Source organism: Mandrillus leucophaeus, unplaced genomic scaffold, assembly GCF_000951045.1.
Source record: "Mandrillus leucophaeus isolate KB7577 unplaced genomic scaffold, Mleu.le_1.0 Scaffold65, whole genome shotgun sequence".
NCBI classification, from domain to species: domain Eukaryota; kingdom Metazoa; phylum Chordata; class Mammalia; order Primates; family Cercopithecidae; genus Mandrillus; species Mandrillus leucophaeus.
In genome coordinates, this window is record NW_012107030.1 from 128,462 (window position 1) to 141,993 (window position 13,532).

Here is a 13,532-nt window from a genome sequence, read left to right on the forward strand (position 1 = left end):
CCTGTCCAGACAGGACCCAGATGGAGGCAGGTGGTTAACTAACCTGATGCTGTGCAGCTGGGGAGAGGGGCTGGTCCACGTTCAGGAGGCCAAGGATGACTTTTCCCTAAGAAAAACTCCCTTTGTGAGGTTTCTCACTAAATTTGAGAATGATCATGAGAAGCACAAGGGGAGCAGGCAGAGGAGTGGGGAGAGACAGCACGTGGGCTGCATTTAAATGAGCCGTGAATTGCAGAGAAACAGAGCGCTTCCTCTTCCTCCAGGGAACTTGGACTATGTTCTCTCAGAGGGTCAGGAGAGAAATCAATTTTAAAAGGTTCCTAATGGCCAATGAGGCATGAAGCGAAAGGAGATGGGGCCTCCTGTCTGCAAGAGGGGTTGCCTGGGGAAAGGAAAAAGAAGCATGTACGGCCCAGAGAATGCAGCAAAGCTGCCCCAGAACACACATTTCTTTCCCAAGTTTTCAGTTTGAGTGGCTGCATGCTGTCTGCCCCGCTCCATTAAATTCCAAGGAAACTCGTCAGCCATGGCTGCAGCCCAGAGCCCGGCCCAGCACTGGTCTGGGGCATGGAGGCAGCAGAAACAGAAGTGAGACCTTGCACATTCCGGGAAACCAGACCCCCATTCTAATCGCTGCTGCTGGTACTGCACATTCCAGGGCGCCGGGGACATGGGGGCAGAGGGGCCTGCGCGACTGGATTTCCTCGAACTCTGCAGAGAAAATGCACAGGAAAGACAGTGGCATTGCTAAGTGGTGGCACAGGCAGCCAGCTGAGGTCTAAAGGAAACCTGAAACCCTATGCACCGTCAGGGCCACTGTCTGCAAATCTAAGGAAAGCCAGCCTTCGGTGTCTCCCATGGCCAATGGCCCTCAGACCTATTCTTGTTAAAATACACTGAATTCACAAGCAGGAATTATTATTTGTCTAAAAAGGTTAAAATTTGAATGATGAATGACCACGCTCTGTCTTTTGTATAGAAATAAATGAAATTCAGGAGAGTTTCGTGTGGCTTCTTTCTTTCCTTTTAATGAATCAAGGAGGAAGAGGTGGGGGAGCCGGGAGCCTGTCCTCAACTTTCAGTCCACATTGGCACTTCCAAGTGTTGGCAGCCCTTCTCTTTCCGGGACAGTCTCCCAGACGGCTCCAAGTGGGAAAAGCTTGCCGGACGCCAGACCTCAGGCTGCTCCCCCGTCTTGCATGTCCCGGGTGCCTTCAGCAGTAACTGTTGCAGGGACTGGGCCAAGACTACAGCAGATGGTGCCTGGAAAAGTCTGTGGCAGGTGAAGTGAAGGAGGAAGACTTTCCCAAACAAGGCTAAGACAGTCTCTCTCAAATAGAACAGATTCGAAATGTGCTTTCGGGGGGCACTTGGCCAGCTGGCTGTGAACCCCTCTCTGTGCTGTCAGTCACAAGCACAGCCTAGATCTGCATCTTTGGCTTTACTGGGAAAAGATGCCTTCTCCAGAACAACTATGTTGTTGTTTATGTTGTCTATGTTTAAAGGCGCCTGGCATTGAAAATCACTTTTCAGACTCACTGGCGGAAAAAATTTTAAAAAATTCGTGTTTTTCAGTCCTTGCTTGGATCTATGGTGAGTGCTTGGGTTTGATCGGTGCTGTTACATTTGATAGTCTTTTCTGGCCTATTTTATGTATTAGGGAAAAGCTTCCAATCAATTCCACTGCACAATTTTTTTTTAGATGCCTCCTGAATGCCCAACATGATGTGTCTATTATTATCTTCAGGGAAACAGCTGACTGCTCAGTTCACAAAAACACCATTAACTTTCCTCTTGATAAGCGTCTGGCTCCGGTCCTGACCTTCGCAGATTTCTCAGCTGGGTTCGCTTCCTGCACCGACTCCTCAACATAGGTTGTTATGTCTGGAGCTGCCGGGGCTGTTCAGTCTCCCCAGCCCCCCAGCCCCCCAGCCTCTGGCCGCAGACTAGGAGGCAGTGCCCACCCGGGTTGAGTCTGCCCCCCTGGTGCAGGAGGAGGGCCTGGGGCTGCAGAGGGGCAGAAGAGACGTGAGGGAGGGAGGTGACAGTGAACGAGCCCCTGTATCAAGGAAGAGGCCAGTTCTTCCAAGCAATACCCAGCACCCATGCAACGGGAACTTGTGAAACAGAGACAGACACCAGAAGGAAGCTTTGGCTCAAATAAGAAATGAAAAGTGGTCCCGGACCCAAAACAAGCCACTTCCCCTTCCTGGGCCTCAGTTACCTCAGTGGTAAGACGAGGGGGTAGGCTAGACGGTTTCCGAAATCCTTTCCAGCTCCAAAGTAGTTCTGTGATCTAATAAATCTGAAAAGTGCATTTCCTCATGTTTTCCTTTCAGTGCGTCATCCCCATCCGTATAGAATATTCTTGGTTTTAATGCTGGCTTCCTGAGTCAGGTGCTACAGTTTCTTCCAATGGAACCAGTCAGTATCATCTGTGCGTTTAGACTTTCACAGTGACCTTCCGGGCTGAAATTAGGATTCCCCACCAAGGAGGGGAGATAAAATAGAAGTCTGGTCTCCCTGTATCCATAAAAAGACATATTTCTAATCATAAAATGGAATGAAATAATGATCCCTGCTACAACGTGGACAACCTTGAAAACATTATGCTAAGACACAGAAGCCAGTTACGTATTGTTTGATTCCATTTATATGAAATGTCCAGAATAAGCCAATTCATAGAAACAGAAAATGAACCGGTGGTTGCCTAGGGCTGGACAGAGGAGAAGTAGGTGGTGGCTACTAATGGATACGGGGTTTCTTTTTAGGGTGATGAAAGTGTTCTGGAGTTGGTAGTGATAGGTGCATGATTGTGAATACATAAGAACAGCAAATTGTACACTTGGGGTAAATTTTATAGTATGTAAATTATCTCTCGATAAAGCTGTTTTAAAAAGAAAAATAATAATGTTCTTTGTTTCTTTTTACTTTTTTAATGTGACTACTAGAAAATGATTTTGTATATGCAGCTTCTGTTATACTTCTGCCTGTGTGTACAAAACATTTGAATAAATATTTTCATCACTTTTCAAAACAGACCAAATCAGTGTGGCCTCCTCCCGCATCCTGGACAGAGCTGGCATCCGAGAGGCTTACTGCAGCGAGCCCTGGGCTGGGCTTCCTGAGACCTGGGTTCTCTGTCACCTCCTAGTTTGTGACCTCCAGCCCTCAGGTCGCCTCACTGGTCCCAGGCTGCTCGCCTGAGACGCGAGTGTTGGAAGGACAAGCTGACAACCACCAAAGCCCCTCCCAGGTGAGACTGCCTGTGATCACAACTCAACCAGGTAGAACCAAATTGGAAAAGTGCTCATTATTCTACCCCAAACATTGCTCTGTTAAGAGCAATCAACCTGAGAATAAAAGTAACCTGTAAGACCAAAAAAGTAATCTAACAGTGAGCAGAATGGCTGGGTTCGGCACCATCTTCTTCCATTATTCCTGAAGGACTGCTTTTGGGATAATTTCTTTCAGTGACTTACGAGGTTGAAATTCTAGAGCTGATGGCAACAAATATGGCTACAACCTTTCTGGAAAATAATTTGGCAATTTATACCAGAACCATAAAAATTCCATATCCTTCTTTCCAGTTTCTGTACTTCTTAGTACCTCTCCTAAGAAAATGACCCTAGATACAGAAATAGCCATAAACATGAAAATGTCCATCTCAGGATTGTTTAACATCGCAACCTTGGCCTAAATGGATGTGGACAGGGGAACAGTTAACCAAATGGTGGCAACACTTGGGACAGAAATGATGGAATTAGGCCAGGCATAGTAGCTCATGCCTGTAATTCCCATACTTTGGGAGGCCGAAGCAGGCCAATCACTTGAGGCCAGGTGTTCGAGACCAGCCTGGCCAACATGGCAAAACTGTCTCTACTTAAAAATATAAAAGGTAGCTGGGTGTGGTGGTGCAGGCCTGTAATCCCAGCTACTGAGGAGGCTGAGGCATGAGAACTGCTTGAACCTGGGAGGTAGAGGTTTCAGTGAGCCAAGATCGTGCCCCTGACTCCAGCCTGGGCAATAGAGCAAGACTCTGTCTCAAAATAATAATAATAATAATAATAATAGTATTTCTGGAGAGATGGTAATGGTGAAATATGAATCTTCTTTTCTTAATTTTTCATAGGATTAAATTACATTTATAATATTAAAGAACTGAGATAGTACAATATGTCATCAAATGTATAAATGCATTTTCTGTCATGTCTAAACAGTAGAGAGAAAAGATACAAAAAAAAGTCTTTATGCTAGGAGAGGAAAAACTTGCATACTCTGCTCAAAGAAAATCTAACCACAGCTGAAAAGACATGAAAGCATTTCAGTCCTCATTCATCAGTGAGTCCACCATGATATTTATACTGATATTTTCCCTTCAGCAAAATTATTATAATTACCATTCAAAGGCATTTATATGTGCTTATAACTCTTGAAGGGAGACATCAGTCATCAGATGAATAGCTTTTTAGTCATCTTCTAACCCAAGGAAATTATTTTAGGGAGAAGTAGGGAGAAGGGTTTTCTGCAACCTCATTTTGATTAGAGAGACTAAGGGAGCAAGGCCTGTTTCTCCAGCTTTACAGGAATACCATGAGTATGGACCATGGCCTCTCCCAAACACCTAACTGCTCCAACAGGAGGATGTGGCTGAGATGGGGAGGGCTCAAAGACTCAGCCCTGGGTCTCAAGATAAACAGACTCCACACTGGCCCCTACAGATGAGCTGTGTGGCTTGTGAGAGTCATGTTCCCATTGGCTCCCTCAGTTTCCCCACCTGTGAAGTGAAGGGTTGGGCTCTAGGACCTGCCAGGATCCTTCACCCTCAGGTTTCATACTCTGGGATTCTGTCTTCTCTACAAGTCAGTTGGTGGCTTTGGGAAGCCACCAGTGTCCTTACAGGTAAGGTGGTGTCCTCATCCACAAGATGCATGAAAACAGGGAGTTGATGTGGTCAGAGATGGTTGCCAAAGGTAGGAGCAGAATGATACTTTTCAGAGGACAGAAGGACTATATGTTTGGCCAATGATGGGACTTCCAAGGGAACAGACTGTAAATGAGAAGTGTCACACAATCCCACAGACAGAACAATATCCACACACATGGTCCATCCCAGATGCTCTCAAATCCTCACCCTTCCTCCTACGCCTCCTCTGCTATTATCAGACTTTTCCTATTGGGTTTCATCCAGTGGGGCTAAACCACACTGGGCTATATTTTTCAGAGCCAAAAATGCTGGTGGAGAAAGGTCAGGCTGGGATCTGAGGAACCTCAGCTCAGGCCATTTCCTGACCAGCAAATATTAAACAGAAAGTCGGCCTGAGAAGAACACAGGATGCAGGATACAGGATGCAGGCCACCCTGGGAGGAGCGTGCGCTCTCCACGGTGCAGGCAGAGATTGCAGCTTGCTTGGTGTAATGACTGGGATGCTGATGTTCTGGACCAAAGCATCTGCCCTTGGACATGACGGTGGTGAACCCTGCATTTGGCCTTCCTGAAACAGAGGGTCAAGTTCAGTCACTTTGGCCAAGAGCTATCATGTCTCAGTAGAACAAGAGAACATGCCCAGAGGAGACCCACACTTTGACACCCAGGAGACATATTACTATTTGCATCCTTCCGGCTTCGCTATTCTTGGTGTTGGCTCTATCAGGAGTCCTGGAAGAGTCTGGAATTGTCAACTAGAGGTCCTAATCTCTTAAAGCTTCAATGCTTTAGGACTCCTGAAGCACTGAAGTTTTAGGCATTGACAAAGCTCCTTCATATTCCTTATATCATTGGACTTCAGTGCTTTAGGATTCCCAGTACTGAAGCTTTAGGAGTTGACAAAGCTCCTTCATATTCCTTATATCATTGGACTTCAATGCTTTAGGATTCCTAGCATTGAAACTTTAGGAGTTGACAAGGCTCCTTCATATCCCTTATGTCACAGTATCCTGTTGATGTCTCCTGGGAAGCATCATTGTCCTCCTGTTGTAGTTGAGGAAACTGAGGTGGAAGGGAGTCATCCCAAAGGCCCAAATGGGGCTAGGACTCAGGTTTTCTAACTCTAGTGGTTCATCATGGAGACCGCAATCCAGTGTTTCAGAATAGACTCAGGAGACGTCAGCACTTCTCTTTCAGGAACTGATAGATCAGTAGGCAGAAAATCAGGAAGGATACAGTTGACCTGAATGGCACTATCAATCCACTAGACCTAAGTGACATTTATAGAACACTCCATCCAACAACGACAGAACACACATTCTTCTCAAGCACACAGGGAACACTCACCAAGACAGATCACATTCTAGACCAGAAAATACCCCCTAACAAATGTAATAGAATAGAAATCATACAAAATATGTTCTCAGCCCACAATGGAATTAAACTAGAAATTAATAACTGAAAGATAGCTGGAAACATCCACCAAATATTTGACGAATAAACAAAACATTTCTAAATAACACTTGACTTAAAGAAATCTGAAGAATAGTTTGCGAGTGAGACACACATGGGCTCAAATCCTGGCTCTGCCTCCTTGCACTGGCTGGCCTTGGACAAATTACAGCTAACCTCTAGGAGCCTCTTCTGTAGTCTCAGCTAGGAAGCAAGGCTAATGCCCTACCTCTCTGGGTGGCTACAAGGTAAGAACAAAGCAAGGCCCATAACACAAAGAGCACAGTGCCCAGCTCCCACAGAGCACCCAGTGGCAGCAGCTCTTTGGGTCACTGTTCTGTTTGGTGACATTTCCCACTGCCCTAACTGTCCTGGAGAATACAATATTCCTGTATAGCTCACTCTGCCACAGAAAAGCAGATGTGACCGCTGAACATTGAGCCTTCCCTCCCCTATGTCTGCTTGGCAAGACTGCCCATCTGCCTGGGCAATCCCAACTGTGTCCATCCGTCTCCACCAAGTGGTGACTGTGCTTACAAAACTGGCACCAAAGAGACAGCTCTTCTTAGTCACAGGATATGATATGACTCATGTGTTGGAAGATCGGGTAAAATCTTGCCCAAGACTATGTGAGAAGGAATTCTACAGCGAATCTCATCAAACTTTGAGAAGAAAAACACAGCTCATCACAGAGCTAGGCCTACCATCTTCATTGCACAACTAATGAAAAAGATGTTCCTGGGTTTGAAAATATTGCACAAGCTTCTGACTCATTAGGACTGAGGTGGTTCAATTTGGAAATTATCAGAAACTCCAGCCACAACAATATGCCCTCGGAGACTTTTGTGTGCACAAGGAGACATAATTATCCTGTGGCGAGGGACCAGCTGCTGTCACGGGATTGTTTTTATGAAATGTGCTTATTCGACAATTTGTCCTGGAATCTAAAATAAGAGGGTATCCATGGACTCCCAAATTTGCCTTTTTTTCCTTGCTTAAGATGTGACAAATCTTTCCTTGTGAGGAATTCCCAGAGCATGGAAACCAAACCAAGCATCATTCAAGAAGGTCCCAGGGCTTCTATAAACTGCCATCTTCTGGGTGTCACAAGCTCCAGGAAGAGTTAACGAGAGGACATCTGTAAAATCCCAGGCAGTCCAGACATGCAGCTCTTAATTCAAGAGAAGCCACACACTGGTCACATGATATAGGCAACAGCTGGGACCTCAGAGGGTGATAATCAAGGCAACTTTGGATACCTCTGCCCAGAGAACCTTTTCCAACATAGTAGGTGGCAAATTCCGAGTCAGCTCCCAGACACAAGTCTCACATCACCCTCCTTCTCTGTGAAGGTTTCCTAACCCACCCACCCACCTCAACCCCAGGGAGACAAGAGCGTCTCAGCACTCTTCCCATACAGCTGACTCCTTTGTCAGTGTCTTGAAGATGATGATGATGATAATGATAATGACAACATGCTAATATTGCCTGAGTTCTAGCAATGCATCAGGCACGGTGCTTTGCGTTTCATATAAGGAGGTCCTTCCATTCTGCAATGCCCTAAGAGCTATGTATGTATCTGCTATTACTTCTATTATCTTACTGATGGGGAAACTGAGACTTAGAGATGAAGTCACTCAAGAAAAGCCACACATTCAGAAAGTGGTAATCCGACTTCAGAAGCCCAGCCCTTAAGCTGAGCATCACACTATCTACCACCAGTACCTTGAGATCAGAGGCCACTAGTCCTTACCTCTGAGTCCCCGTACCTGGTACACTTCGAAGCACACAGTAGGTGTTAAATAAATGCTCTGAATGAATTTAGAAGTGGAACTCTTAGCATTGACTCCAAAAGCTGAACTCTGCGCCTTTTCAGCAGTGACGGACATGCCTCTTCACAGCCACTTACTTCTGTCCTGAGGCGTGTTGTCCTGGCTAATGTCCCCCAATGGTTCTAGGCACACGTCACCAAGTAGTGCTGAATCACTCCAACTTCCATGCCACTTCCAGGAGCCTTTTGGAAACACATTCAGAATGGCTACACTTCTCGGTTTCTCTATTAATAGGATTTTTCTTTCCTTTTTTTTTTTTCAATGGCAGAGAAGGTGGAGATGGAAAAGATGAAATGACACAAAGGTATCTCACTTCCGACTACCCAAAGGCCTTGAGGCTCCAGGGAAGGAGCAAGAGGTATGAGGCTCATGGAAGCTCATCTCTTGGGGATGAACATGTCACCCCTGTGGTCTCCTGGGGACTTTCAGCAGCCAGTACAAAGCTGAAACACAAAGCAACCAGGCTCAAGATGGATCACATCCGTTCGATGCCAGCCTTGGCTTTAACCGTCAATAATTTAGGAAAAAGAAGTAGCTCCTAAGGAAGCCTCCCCAGCCTTTAAATTAGGAATGAGGCGACCACAACCTCCTCAGAGACTTGTTTTCTTACAAGAATCACAGACCATTCCAGTTAAAAGGAGCCTCAGAGATCAACTGGCCCAATCCCCTTACTGCCGAGGCTCCAAGAGGTCGAGGGAGCCGTTACCTGATCAGGTAACAACCCAGGAAGGGCCAGAGCCACTTGTCCTCAGCCCCTCCACCCCAGCTGGCCTTCCGAGGAACCCTCACCCACTGCCAAGCTCACTTCTTCTTCAAATTAAGCCTGACCAGAGCTATTTATTCACTTGAAATATAAGCTCATGGAAAGTCTGATTTCTGAATCCAAGGCATGAAACTCGTCCAAGATCACACAGCTCCAAACGGAGAATCCAGCCCCAAAGCGGAGGCTGTCAGGCTTCTGACCACAGTTAGCTCATGGTGCCCGCCACCATCGCTTACTCAATGCAGTTATTTTAAGTTCCAATGCAACCCATTTACAGCTCTCTCAGTGGAATGAAGTAACTCAGACACTTGGTTTTTGAGCTTGTTAACGTCCTAATTTCACGAAACCTTAATATTTTAACTCTTTAGCAAAACCAACAGAGCAATAAAAGAAGGCAGCTGACCAGAGCAGGCAGAGCCTCATAAACTGCTCAAAAGACTTCCAAGTTTCCAAGTTTCGGGTGACTAAAAACTGGAGACTCACAACTGTTTCCACCCACCCTACCCTAAGATGAAGCTCAGGTCCCGGCACACTTGTTTTTTAAGTGACAAAAGGTGTATTTGAATTGCCAACAGTGGAAATGACTCTCTAGCAAACCGCCCACTCTAACAACGGAAAAATGCAACCTGGGGAAGCAGTGATTGTACTGAATGTATTGAATGTAAGTTCCCTGTGGGCAGTGACTTTGTTTTATTCAACCCTGTCTCCCCAGAGCTCAGCACAGGGTCAGCACTCAGCTAACAACGATTGCTTGTTTGAGGCTCCCATGAAAGAATCACCTAAATAAAGTACATTTTGGGCCGGCGCAGTGGCTCACACCTGTAATCCCAGCGCTTTGGGAGGCCGAGGCAGGCGGATCACGAGGTCAGGAGATCAAGACCATCCTGGCTAACACAGTGAAACCTCGTCTCTACTGAAAAATACAAAAAAAAATTAGCCGGGCATGGTGGCGGGTGCCTGCAGTCCCAGCTACTTGGGAGTCTGAGGCAGGAGAATGGCGTGAACTCGCGAGGTCTCAGAGCTTGCAGTGAGCCGAGATCGCGCCACTGCACTCCAGCCTGGGCGACAGAGCAAGACTCCGTCTCAAAAAAATAAATAAATAAATAAATAAATAAATAAATAAATTTTACAAACCATCCAGGCCTCCAAGAAGTAAAGCAACCATCTAAGCCCTTGGTTCTTCACCAGGTATGTAAGTACAGCCTCTGCCTTCAGAGGCTCTGGGGTGAGACCAGGAGCAGGCAATACTAAAAACCACCAGAGGCGGAGTTTCTGGGCACCCCTGCAGCTTGCAGACCTCCAAGCTTGTCTGGGCTCCTGTCAGGAGTCGGGTGGGCTTTCCTGGAGGATGTACTAGGAGGAGAAATGGATGAGGCTTCTGCTGTTTGGGAAGTCTGTTTCAGGTCTTGATCCTGGCTTCTTGTCCATGTTTTAGCAGAGGTCTGGAATCGTGGCTGGTCTTTTGGGACATGGGGGAATCCGGAAGGGCTTTCTCTCTTCAGGAGCAGTTTGCTGTCTGGATCTCTGGCGTGGAAACAGCTTTCCTACAGTCCCTCGGCATTTTTTGCTTTTCTTTAGTGAGGGCTGCACTGACGGCAACTGGAGGCAACCTTGTCAACCTGAGCCTGCTGAGTGAGGGCTGTGATCTGTCCTGTTTCATCTCAAGGCCACAGCCATCTGGAGCTCTGTTGATTTCAGCTATTAGCTGGGGCTTAGCTGGCGGTGGTTTATAATCTCTGTTGCTCTGTCAACGGCACGGCCTGCTGGTTATGAATGAGACTCTGGATCCAGTTGTGTGGGACCAGCAGTGCTGAGCAAGGTACTGCTCTGTGACTTAGTTGCCCAGCTGTAACCCAGGGAAGACTACAGCACTCACTCACAGGACTGTCAGGAGGATCAAATGAGTTAGTATGCACCCAGCACAGAATAAGCACAACATATATGTTAGCCCTCATTATTTGTATCCTATTAGTATTTCAATCCCTTTCTTTTTTGTAATCATCTGACCAGCAGAGCTGGAGATGACAGATCTTTGTTCTCTAGTTGAATTGTATACTTTGCCATCCAAACCCTGCCAGTGCATTGACTTCTGAAATAGATGATTTGCCTTCATTTCCAGAGCGGTGAGCAGAGATGTTCTCTGAGGTCTATTCATTAAACAGCTTACAAATGAAAGTACCTTCCTTTGAATGGTGACACGTTCCTCTATCCAAAGATCTACCGTGACCCAAAGTACTGGTCACCTGCCTGGAGACCCCTGATCTGATGACATTTCTACCTCTCATCCCCTTGCATGCTCTGCCCCAGACAAAACCTCCTTATAATATTTGAAATCACAGCACCCGCTCCTGCCTCGAGAGCTCTGTCTTCTGATCCGTGTGTGACTTGCTCCAACTTCAGGCCTCTAGTCAAGTGGCACCCCTTGAAAAGGCTCATGTCCATTGCAGCTAAAGTAGCTCTCCCGCCAAACTTCGAGCCAGAGCAGGCAGCCAATTCACCTCATTTAACAGTGACGTCAAGTGACCTGCCCGTAGGCACCAGCTGCTAAGTCCTGGAGCCTGGCTTGGACTGAATGAAGTCTGCTGGCTCCCAGGCGCCTGTCCTCGGAAACACCTCCGGAAAGTCAAGGGTGGAGAGTGAGATCCAGAGAGGGGGCGCAGCAAAGCAGTGCCTTCCACTAAGGAAAAACAGAATGGCTGTGTGTCGAAAGCGCCTCCCATTTGTCTTCATTCATTCATTTATTCATTCACTAATCCACTCGTACCAAGTGCCTCTGGTGTGCCAGACAAACATGCAAACGGTGTCAGACACCCTACGGAGCTCAACAAATATTTGCAAAAGAAGGAGGGAGGGATAAAAACAGCATTGTACCCACTCTGTCTCTCCCTCCCTTCAAAGCCACCATGCTTATCCCTCTGTGGCTGTCCCCTCACTGGTACACCGGGGCCCGCCGTGAGCCTGATGGCCAATGGGGGACCTGTTTTCCTCCACACAGGGACTCAGCCAACTCCAAAGCTTGTTAAGCAACTTGCCTCACCAGCAATAAATTAGGCGACTCGCATGGTGCCAGCAACTCAGGACCCCGTGCAATGAGACCACAAACAGCGAGACCAGTAACAGCTGGCTTGTTTTGGACAAAAACATGCTTTTTCAATGTTGTTGCCTCACACCCAGATTATTGCAGTAGTCTAAACTCTCCACCCTGGATGCATTCCGCACACCACTGCTAGGTCAGCCCTACACTACACTAGGCTTTGAGTTGCCCCAGTTCAAGAACATCTGCACACAGGGCCCGGGGCACAGCCAGCCTCTTCAGCCCTGGGACTCTGGGCCACCAGCCTGGCTCACTCCTGCTGCCCTCCCCAAACGTCCCCCAGCCACACTGATCTATTCACCTCCAAACAAGTCTTAGGCTTTGTGTATGCTGTTCCCGGCTCTGAGGGGGATGCACGTCCAACCCACCAGGAAATTTACAGCCCCTGACCCCTCTCCCACACCCTTGGAGTTAAGTGCTGGCCTGACTCCTCTGAATGAGGCTATCTGGCTTTAAATTCCAGCTGAGTGACCTTGGGCAAGTTTTTCAACCTTAGTTCCGCTATCTGTAAAACAGGAATGAGAAGCTGGGTGTGGTGGCATCTGCCTGTAGCCCCAGCCACTTGGGAGGCTGAAGCAGGAGAATCATTGAGTCCAGGGGTGGGAGGCTGCAGTGAGCCATGATCACACCACTATACTCCAGCCTGGGTGACAGAGGAGACCCTGTCTCTTAAGAAGAAAAAAAGAGAGAGAGAGAGGAGAAACTCCCTCCTCGTGAGACCAAATGAGGTCACAGAGGTAACACACCCGGCGCACAGACTGAGTGCTCAATAGGCGTGTGCTATCATCATGCCCATTCTCTAGTCTGCGGGATCACTTGTCTCCGGGACAACTCTCTACTGCCTAACTAGGCTGAGTTTCCCGAGGGCTGTGCTCCTGCCTTGGTGAAATACACAATCTCGAATTTCACCCAATTCGGCTCTGGCACCGTCCCGTCCATGTAAGCCAAACTATGCCAAGTCCTAGTTGGTCATACTGAACCATATTCCTATAAAGTAAAATCTAGACCAGTCCCTCTGCACTGTGCTCTCCTATGCCCCTCTCCTGGCACTGCCCGAGTTGAGGAGGCAGCGCTGGGGTCGGGCAGCAGCCGCATGGCTGCGCCTAAGCGCACTGCCAAGCCCCGCTGTCTGGTTCTACACCGCGGGACTGGCCGCCGCTGAACTCGATATTATTCCTCCACATGGCCTCTGCCTGAAGATGAGAAGCATCTCTCCGGAAGGTCCCGCGAGAGAGTTAGACATTGCTCCACTCCACTCCTGCCCCCATCACCACCATCTCCCCTGCCGAACGGGTCCTGTGTGCGGCAGGAGGGAGGGGTAGGCTCCTTCCTCATTACTAACCCGGTCCCTTCTACGCCTCTGCAGATTTCGTGATCCAAAGCCCGATTCAGCTTATTCAAAAGGAGCCACTTTCATTTTTGTAGGGCTGGCTCAAAAGGAGGAAAGCAACACAGGCAGCAACG